The sequence below is a fragment of the Agelaius tricolor genome, unplaced genomic scaffold, assembly GCF_023055355.1.
Source record: "Agelaius tricolor isolate 1412-34295 unplaced genomic scaffold, bAgeTri1.0.p SCAF_17, whole genome shotgun sequence".
Classification (NCBI taxonomy): Eukaryota; Metazoa; Chordata; class Aves; order Passeriformes; family Icteridae; genus Agelaius; species Agelaius tricolor.
The window spans coordinates 19,551,714-19,560,931 of NW_027269277.1; the positions used below are offsets into that span (position 1 = coordinate 19,551,714).

Sequence of the window (9,218 nt, forward strand, 5' to 3'; positions counted from 1 at the left end):
AGGGATGTTTTCAGGGGGGTAGAATAACAACAGATCCTCAATCAAAGAAAGGGGGGTTGCCCCTGCACAGCACAGTCTCAACCCAGCAAAGGCACAGAGCCCAAGAGGGGTATCCCACCATGGTACCCCCAACCTGTTCTGGGCATTGCCCCTCTGCACCACCTGACTCATGCTGGGAAGGGAGAAAACTGAGTGGGGCCAAGGGAGCTGCTGTCTGAACCAAAGGCTCTGTCACGACCCTGCTGGCCCAGGGCTGCCAAGTGTGCTGATGGAGCTCTGAGGAGCACACGTAACCCCGGCACCACGCCAACCCCCAGCCCACGGGACACACGCTGCCGATGGCATCGGCTCAGCCCCATTTTGCTGCTCAGTGCAGCCGCAAAAGCAGCAGTTCCGACCCCCTGGCAGATCCCGGCCTCACTGCATGGAGGCTGTGCAGCCAGCCCGGAGCCTGGCCGCGGTCCCAACCCAGCGCCCTCTCCAACTTCCCCGCCCCAAAGCGACAGATCAGCTGCACTTCCCCGAGATACCACGGGGCCGGGAAATCCAAGGGCCATTGTGCTGCTCTGCACAAGGTTAAATATATCCGCACAGCTCCTTGGGCTGCATTCCTGGGAGGCTGAAAGGATAAACAACACTTCCTGCAGGAACTGGAGACAATGGGGGGATAATTAGTGCTAATGCCCAGTGCAGAAACAAAGCAGGTAGCAGATATTTGTCCACCCTCCTCCTTCCCTCTGCACCCCCTTCCCACCCTGCAATGCCCAGGAAGAGGCACTCAGACTGGCATAACTGGGCTCCCGGGCCACCTAAAAGAGATTAATGATTTAAAAGGAGGAAAGCTGCCTCTTTCTAAAGGGGCTTCACCATTCCAGGCTTCCAGGCACACGAGCACAAGTCTTGGAGACACGTTTCTCCCAGAGCCAGCCTGGCTCAAGCTGGGCCCATGCACGGAGGGTCCCAGCAGAGGAGGTCTGGAGATGGAGCTCGCAGCAGGGCACAGCCAGCAATGCCAGCGCTGCTCGGGTCAGCCACGAGCAAAGCGCAGGGAGAGCTCCCATCGCTGCGGGAAGGGACCCACGGGCCCCCACGCCTCCCTCCACAGCCAGCCGGAGATCTGCTCTTCATAGTTAGCTCCTCTCCATCACAGCGAAGGCCCAACTAGGGCTTGTTTTCAAACTACGGCAATTTTTAATCCTTTTTCCTACCCCAGTCCCTTGGGAGTGCTCCACAGACCAGCTGCATTTCCTAATCCCCCTCCTGGTGCTGCGGAATGACAGAGCGACCCAGCGCTCCCTGGACACTTTTCCAGCGCATTACACAGGTCATTTAAAGCCTTTCAAGACAAAATGCTCCCACGCCCTGAGGTGACTCAAAGCCATTAGCATCTCTTTGGGGAGACCTCTCCACTGCTGCACAAGAGCACTTTTGCCCATCATCTCAAAATAAAATACATTTATAAACAAAAAAGCACCAATTCCCCTTGGCTCAGCTTCCCCCTGCAATATCCTCTGTCAAGGGGCTGGATCTCTAGAGAGGAGGAGGAGGAGGCTCCAGCACACAGAACGGACAGGTATGGCAGAGCCATTGGCTGTCCCCATGTCCCATGGTCTGCTCTGAATGTCATCGACACCCTGCTGTCATTCGCACTTTATGAAGCACATCAAAGGATGCTCCACCAGCAATACCACTGCATCCTCTGGGACCAGCCCCAGGCTCACTCCCCCAGCCACCCAGGAGCGGTTTCCTGAGCCAAGGGCACCAGCACAGCCGTGCCACTGCAGGACGTGAATTCCATGGCTCATGCCAGCATGGGGACTGACTGCTGAAGGCAGGCACGGAGCTCACAGAGCGAGGGGAGAACCATGCAGCTCACCCCATGGATCAGCCTGTGGCAATGGACCAGGGAACAGCCCTGAACCCAGCACAGGCTGCATCCCAGAGCACACTAAACAAGTCCACCATCCCCACCCAGTTGGGTGGAGAACTTGGACCATGCTGGTTGCCTCCATCACCCCTGTTCCCAGCCAGCTTGCCTCCACCACACTGCATCTCTCCAAAGTTCCCTTCCCTGCTCTGAGGGGCAGCCAAGGTAATTTTGGCAGCATGCAGGAGCTCTGGATCTGCCTGCCATCCCTTTCAGCTCTGCTCAGCTGCAATTCAGGACATGAAGCAGGTAACTACAAAGGTAATTTCCTCCTGCCATCCCTGCTCCCTCCCTGTGGGCTGCCAGAGGGAGGCAGAGGCTTCTGGCTGGCAAAAAGAGGCAGGGCACAGACAATACCTGCTCTCACACACTGATAAGTTCTTTAATGATCTGAAAGGAGCCCAAAACGTTCCAAATTTTGCATCTGTCATGATCACAGATGATTCCAGAGCCTCCCTGGGGGTTTGACACACCAAGGTGCCTCCAAGAGCACCTGACACTCCTGATTCCCCATGGGAAACGACTGCGGCTCCACAGACAGGCAAAGCACACACCTGCTGAGGAATGACAAGTGGACACAAATTCCTGCAGTGCTGGAGGGAGCACAGCACTCTGCAGGGTCACTCCAGGACTGACCACAATGGTGGCCAGAGGCTTGGGAAAGTACTAACAGGAGCAAAAGAGTTTTAAAAAATTCCACCTTAAAAAATTAATAATGTTATGTGTATAGATGTATATTCAGTCTGGCAGGCCTGTGGTCTGCCTCATCCAGGTGCTGGAGCACTGAGCAGCACAACAGCCAGCAGTGCCAGCACCACAGTGTCACGCTGGATCCCAGCATCAGCACAACAGTGCGGGTGGCAGCCTGAGCCAGTACAGCATCCAGTCAAAACCCCAGCCTCCTTAGAGAAATGTTGAGCCAGGTCACCAAGCAGTTCAAAACCCCCGCCCATTCCTCCCACCAGGAGGCCCAGGGGGCAGTGAACGAGAGCAGCTGCTCACAGCCCCATGCCCTGAGCTCAAAGGCCAGTGCTACTGCCCCAGCCCACCCCTGCTCTGGGTTATTGACCATCCGTGAGACCACCCTTCCCTGCCTCGCTGCATTCAGTCCTGTTATACAACCAGGTTTGTGGGGTTCTTTGAGGATCATCCACAAAATGCATTTAAGCTGCTCTGTGTCTCTTTGAAAAAGGAAGCTAATTTATTCCTCAATATTGCTGCTGTGGTGTCAGAGGATGCTGCAGGCTCCACCTGTGACAGCTGGCACATTGTCACCTCCCCTGTGCCCCCACAGAACCCCACTCCAGCCAGGCCTCTGCCTCCTGCCTGAATGCAATTTTCCCCCTTCAGTCAACCAATTCAAAATTGGGTTTGTGTAGTAGTTGATTTCCTGCATCTACAAAACGAGAAATAGACTAAGCAATTTATTTCTCTCTGAGACACAAATCTCAGTTATAAACACAATAATGACATTCTGCAAAGGCAAGGAGCCCTTTCATTTGGAATCCCACAGAAAGTGTGTGATGCTGGGGGATCCCTGACACAGCTGGCACACAGACCAGCTGTGTGTGTTCCTGCATGGATGCAGCACAAGTCCCTTGGATCTGCCCTCAGTCTCAGTGATGCAGCAAGTTTCCACTTATTTCTCACATTGGCTTTTCACAAGCCTGTGGGTGTGGGTTTTCCTTCTCTAGCAGTCACCAGATAGTGAGATCTATAAAATACAGTTTTGAGACCTGAGAGCTTATAGCATCCAACTGCAACATCTGTAAAAAAATCCCAGAAAAATCAAAAACTCCAACTCCTCCAAACAAACAAAACCCCCCCACAACTCTCCCCTCCTCTCCCTCTTCCCCATTTCCCTTCACTCTACTGAGAGTAAAAAACTCGGAAGTTGTTTAACCCACACAGTGGCAGCAGCATCCCCATTCATTCACAGGCTGCTCCAGCTGAGATTCCATTCCAGCCAGATCCCACCCGCACCCTTTTCCTGTCCAAGGGTGGAAATCCCACGGGAAATGCCCAAAAGGAAGCAAACCAGATGCCACCACCCAGTCGGGAAGACCTGGCAGCAGCGTTGGGCTCCTGCAGCAGCAGTCTCTCACTGGGACGTCCCAGGCAGCCTCCCGTTCAATAATAAACAGTTTCCATCAGAATCACCACAAGCCTTTTCCACTTCAAGAGACTCCCCGGATTCAGCACAATCCAAAATGCTCCTGGACCTTGGCAAGGCAGCCTTGGCTGAGGTGGGAGCAGACACAGAACACACCAGGCTTTCCCACACACCTGGGCAATGGGGGACCTGATGGCACCTGCAGTGGGGCAGTGTCCCCTCCCCAGTCCTGGGCTCTGGGAGCAGTCACTGGTGTAGCACCAGGGGGCATTTGGGACAGCCCACATCCCCTGTGAGCAAACACACATAGGAGAAAGGGACATCATTTAGGGGGAGGGAAAGGGGGACAGGGACATGATATTTAAGCTGAACATCAGGAAGTGTTTTTTCATCCAGCAGGTGACTTGAAACTGGGACAACCCCCGCCCCCAGGGAAGTGGTGATGACCCCACGGCTGTCAGAGCTCATAAAGCACTTGGACAGCACTTTCAGGCAGATGATGAGATTCTTGGGGTGTCTGTGCAGGGCCAGGAATTGGACTTACTGATCCTGATGGGTCCCTTCCAACTTAGCCTATTCTATGATTCCGTGACAGGGATGACAGCAGCACTGAAACACAGGGAACTCCCCCAGCAGAGAACGTCCCCTGCCCTCCTGGCACCCAGGGCACTTCAGGTTGGTTTGCTGTGGGAGGAAGCCAAGCCCACAGTGACAGGGGGATCAGTGAGCTGCATGGAGGCTGACTGGCACGACAGAGCTGAGACTGCAAGAAAAGAAGATAAAAAGTGGTCCAGCCTGACCCCCCCAACAGCATCCCAGATTTTTGTCGCTGGAGCAGGCCTGGGGGCCAGCAACCCACTCCTGTCCTTGCTGTGTTAAAAGGCATTACTGGGGGCTGGGGGCTGCCTTCCCCACAGCAGGGAGCTGGTAGCCCCAGAAAACAAGGACAAGGGTGTCCCCATCCTGGTCACAGGATGCACCTGGCCCCAGGACAGGGGGCCAGAGCAAGGCAGAGTGATGGACTGCTAGCAAGCCCAACTGGCTGTTTCCTGAGAAAGTGCAGTGCATCCAGAGGCACAAAAAGGGCAGTTCTGCCACTGGCCATGCTCCCTGGGCCAGGGGCTGGGACAAAGACAGCAAAGCGCAGAAGACGAAGCCCCCACATCCTGCCAGCATTGGCAGGGCCCCACCACTGGCACCCCAAAAGCCAGGGCTGCAGCATGCCTAGCTCTGTCCTGCGTTCTCCGAAGGATGATACAGCCACAAGCTCCGGGCTCAGCACTGTGCCCCTCCCTGCACCCAAGGATGAGAGGCACGTCCAGGGCCACTGGCACGAAGGTTCAACCCAATGTTTCCAGCACTGTGTAGGAACACACGCAGGCGCCCAGGATCCCAGGGGTGAGACGTTCCCTGCATGCCACTGGAGCCCCCCGCCCTCGCACAGCACAAGGCGCCTTTCAGAGCCACACAGACACACCATTCTCCTGCTGGTGACCTCCTTGCCCTGGCATTTCTGGGACCCAGGCTCCACAGTAGCGAGCAATGGCATTGGAAGCAGCAGCCCGAGACTGGTCATCAGCATCCCCACAAGGGTGCTCGCTGGTCAGAGGGGCTGCCAGGGCTGCCTGACGGCACAGCCAGGCACTCATTAGGCTGCAACACACACTCGCTTTCCAGGCAAAGAACACTAAAAACAAGGGAAAGCAGCAACACAGGCTCCAGCCTCCCCAAGGCTTTGTCTCCCTCCAGAAAGGAGCTCAGGGGAGCAGCCACAGACCCTCTCACCCCAATGTGGGGAGCACCAGCCTCAGAGGGGTTCCGAGCAGGCTAAGGTGGGTTTCTAATTGGCAGCGGCAACTCCTTACAGAGGAACAAAATAATCACACTGCTCATCAGCTTCCTTTAATGAACCAGCTGTGCAGCCTGCAGAGACAGTTCTGATTCCAGCATCTCTGATGGAACAGCCTTGGTCTCTCCAGTGACCAGCCTTTGGGATGCACCAACCCCCTAAAGCCAGGGGTTGACCCAGGAGCTAAAAGGCTTAAGGCGCCCCTCCCCAGTACAGAAGCCCCAAGTGACAGTTCAGAAACCCACAGAAAGCCCAGGGGAGTCACAGCACCTGGCCCCTGCGTTTGGAAACACCTATCCGTCCGTGGAGGGGATGGAGCAGGAGACAACATAATCCTGGCTTTAAAACTAAGTCATTTATCAATCTCACATGGTCCCAGGGCTAATCCCACTCTGCTCACAAACTGGCACACACACTGACACATACCCCTGAGCCGTGCCTGTACCTCGGAGGCCAGCACAGCTCACCTAGTGCATGCTTTGCAAGGCAGGGATTTATCACCCACTGCAGCTCCATCTCTTTTGCAAAGCAGCACTTCCAAACCAGGCAGGACGTGGGCTGTGCACAGGCACGGCCTCCCAGCCGCCATGGAAGGCTGCACAGGGCACAGACCCAGCTCGGATCGCAGCAGCCAGCACATCCAGGGCTCTGTAGCCACCTGCCTGAACCGAGACAGCTGCTGCTGTCGTTGGCATCAATTCATCCTTCCTCCTTGTATTGCTATTGCATTTACTGTCTTTTCCCAGGAGCATCCTCAGGGAACATCCCCTCAGTGCGAGAGTATTCCAGCACTGCTGCCTGGGCCAGCCTCCCTCCTTCCCTCCCTCCGTACTCTGGCCTGTTTTACTACCCCTTGGTCAGGGGCACCAGCCAAGCCTCGAGTCTGCTCTTCGACGGTGAAATGCAGCACAGACAACCTCAGCACAGAGCCCATGCCATCCGGGGGAGCGGAGGCAGCTCTGCACAGCCCCTCCAGCACAGACTGAGGGTCACTGCCCGCTGCAGCCGGGGTACAGGAGGGAAGGGCACTGCAGAAGGGTCTGGGAGCAGCTCGAGCCCACACTCAACGCCCCCCCGGCAGGCCGACAGGTCGGTGGCAGCTCCCAGGTTTGCCAGACACTGCCCGATGATGCCCCCCTGCCACCTGGGAGCCAACAGAGCCCTGTGCTCCGCCAGGCACCGCTGCCAGCTCCCACCCGGCTGCGGCAGCTCCTCCGGCAGAGCCGGTCTCCTTGAAGCCGCCTTCCGACAACAAAAGCCGAGCCGAAACCTCCGGGCTGGCTGGGGAGACCTGGGCGGCAGCCAGGAAGGGCAGGAGCCATTAACGCCGGCGTGTCCGGACTTGAGGGAATGACGGAGCAAGCAGAGCCATCTGCCCTCGCCGGAAACTCCGCAGACCGCTGGGCAGAACGGCCCTTCACCGCACTCCAGCCCTTGCCAGCTGTGCTCCAGCCCTCGCCAGCTGTGCACACAGGGGCAATAAACCTGTGGTTGGGATGTTTTTGAGGCAAAACAGGAAAATAAAGCGCGAGAACGAGGTGACACTTGGGCACGTTTTCCAGCAGCTGCACAGGTCCTCGGCGCAAGCAAACACACTCCGCTGCCAGCTCAGCAGTGACACCCCAAAATGCGGGCAGTACCCCGGAAACGTCTCCCGACCCCCGGTGCCCGGGGGGGCAGCGCTGGCAGACCTCCCACACGTGCCCGTGTCTCTCCTCTGCGGCTTCCGAAGCACCGATCACGGAGCCGGCTACCGATTAACTTCCGTGGCCCTGGAGTTCACCAGATTCCAGCCCCGCTGGGAGAAGGGGTGTGCGGGGGGATCCCAGCAGGATCAGGGCAGCACCGGCCCCGCACCGGCTCTGCGGCGGCGACGACAACCCGGCACCACAAACCGCTGGGAGCTGGCACGGGGCTGGGCAGCGAGAGGGGATACGACAGTCTCCGCCGTGAAACCCGGGGTGAGGGGGAACGGCGGGGGCACGACGAGGTGCGCACGGTGTCCCTAAAGCCGCGGGCGGGGAGCCGGGAGCCGGCCAGTTCGTATCCGCTCCGCCGGTACCGCACCGCCGCTCCCCAGCAGGACGGCCCTCAGCGAACCGGGGGAACGGGAAGGCCGCGGGGAGCCCCGAGCGGGGACAGGCCACGCGGGTCTCCCCGCTAAGCGGCGGAAGGTGACGGAGCCGGCTGGCAGACGCACTCGGCAACGGGGAGAGGCGATCGGGAGCGGGGGGAGCCGGCAACGGCTCCCGGGAAGGGCGGCAGTCCCCCGCCCCGGCACTCGCTGCAAACCCGCGGGAAGGGCCGCGCCGGGGCCCCGACGGCCAGGTTCGGTGTTTCCTCCCGCCCCGGTACCTACCAGTGTGTCGGGGCATCCCCTCCCCGACTCGGTGCCGCCTCCCGCCCCGATGCCGGTACCTACCGGCGGCCCGCGGGAGCCCCCCCGGCCCGCCCCGGTGCGCCCGCCCGCCCCGGTGCCGCCGGTACGTACCGGCGGCCCGCGGGAGCCTCCCTGCCGCTGCCCGGGCATCTTGGAGGCGCGGGGACACGGCGGCGGCGGCGGCGGCGCGCGCGGGGCGGGCGGGGCGGGGCCAGAGAGAGCGCGCGGCCCCGCCCCTCCCTCTTGGCCCCGCCCCGCCGCAGGTGAGGCCGCGGCAGCGGCGCCGGGAGCGCGCCCGGGCCTGGGCGGCACCGCGGGGCGTGGGGACACTGCGTTCCACTCTGGGGACACTGCGTTCCACTCTGGGGACACTGCATACCCCTCTGCGGACACTGCGTGCCACTCTGGGGTCGGTGCAGGGCATGTTCCGTGGGCTGGGGATACTACATGCTCTGAGGGATTGGGGGAACTGTGTGCTCCCTTGGGGCAGGGGACAGAGAGTATTCCCGTGGGGTGGGGGGCACTCGGTGTTCCTGTGGGTTTAGAGGCACTGTGGGTCCTTATGGGATGGGGGACACCGTGTGCTTCTGTGGGGTGGGGGGCAGTGTGTGTCCCTGTGAGATGTGGGGAGCTGTGTGTTCCCATGCGATGGATGGCACTGTGTGTCCATGTGTTTATGGTGAGACTTGGTACCTTGACAGCGGGTCTTTCAACAGATTTATTTTTTTCAAAGTGAAAAATGAATTAAATGGGTTTTTCACCACCTGGTTCAGCATCACAAAGGGACGTCCCACCCAGTGTTCTCCATACAGCAAAACAGCTCTGGGTGGATTGTTACCTGCAAAGTGCACATATATATGTATCCACAGCAATAACATCAAAGGGAAACATGAGAGGGGGAACCCAGAACTGTAATTTATTCCTTCATAATATGGAGACATGTGGCACG

The 9,218-nt window shown here is 58.6% G+C and overlaps 1 protein-coding gene across 3 annotated transcripts in view; it reads right to left on the minus strand.

Annotated features, from left to right (window-relative positions):
- Positions 1–8,517, minus strand: part of MID2 (midline 2) — a 60,317-nt gene extending 51,800 nt beyond the window's left edge. The window contains exon 1 of one of the 3 annotated variants that reach the window (XM_071442865.1): positions 8,381–8,517. The gene's annotated coding sequence lies outside the window, so the exon portion shown is untranslated. Of the gene's footprint in view, positions 1–8,248 lie in introns of all 3 variants that reach the window. The other 2 variants (XM_071442867.1, XM_071442866.1) reach the window with 2 other exon arrangements.
- Positions 8,518–9,218: the final 701 nt, after the last annotated feature.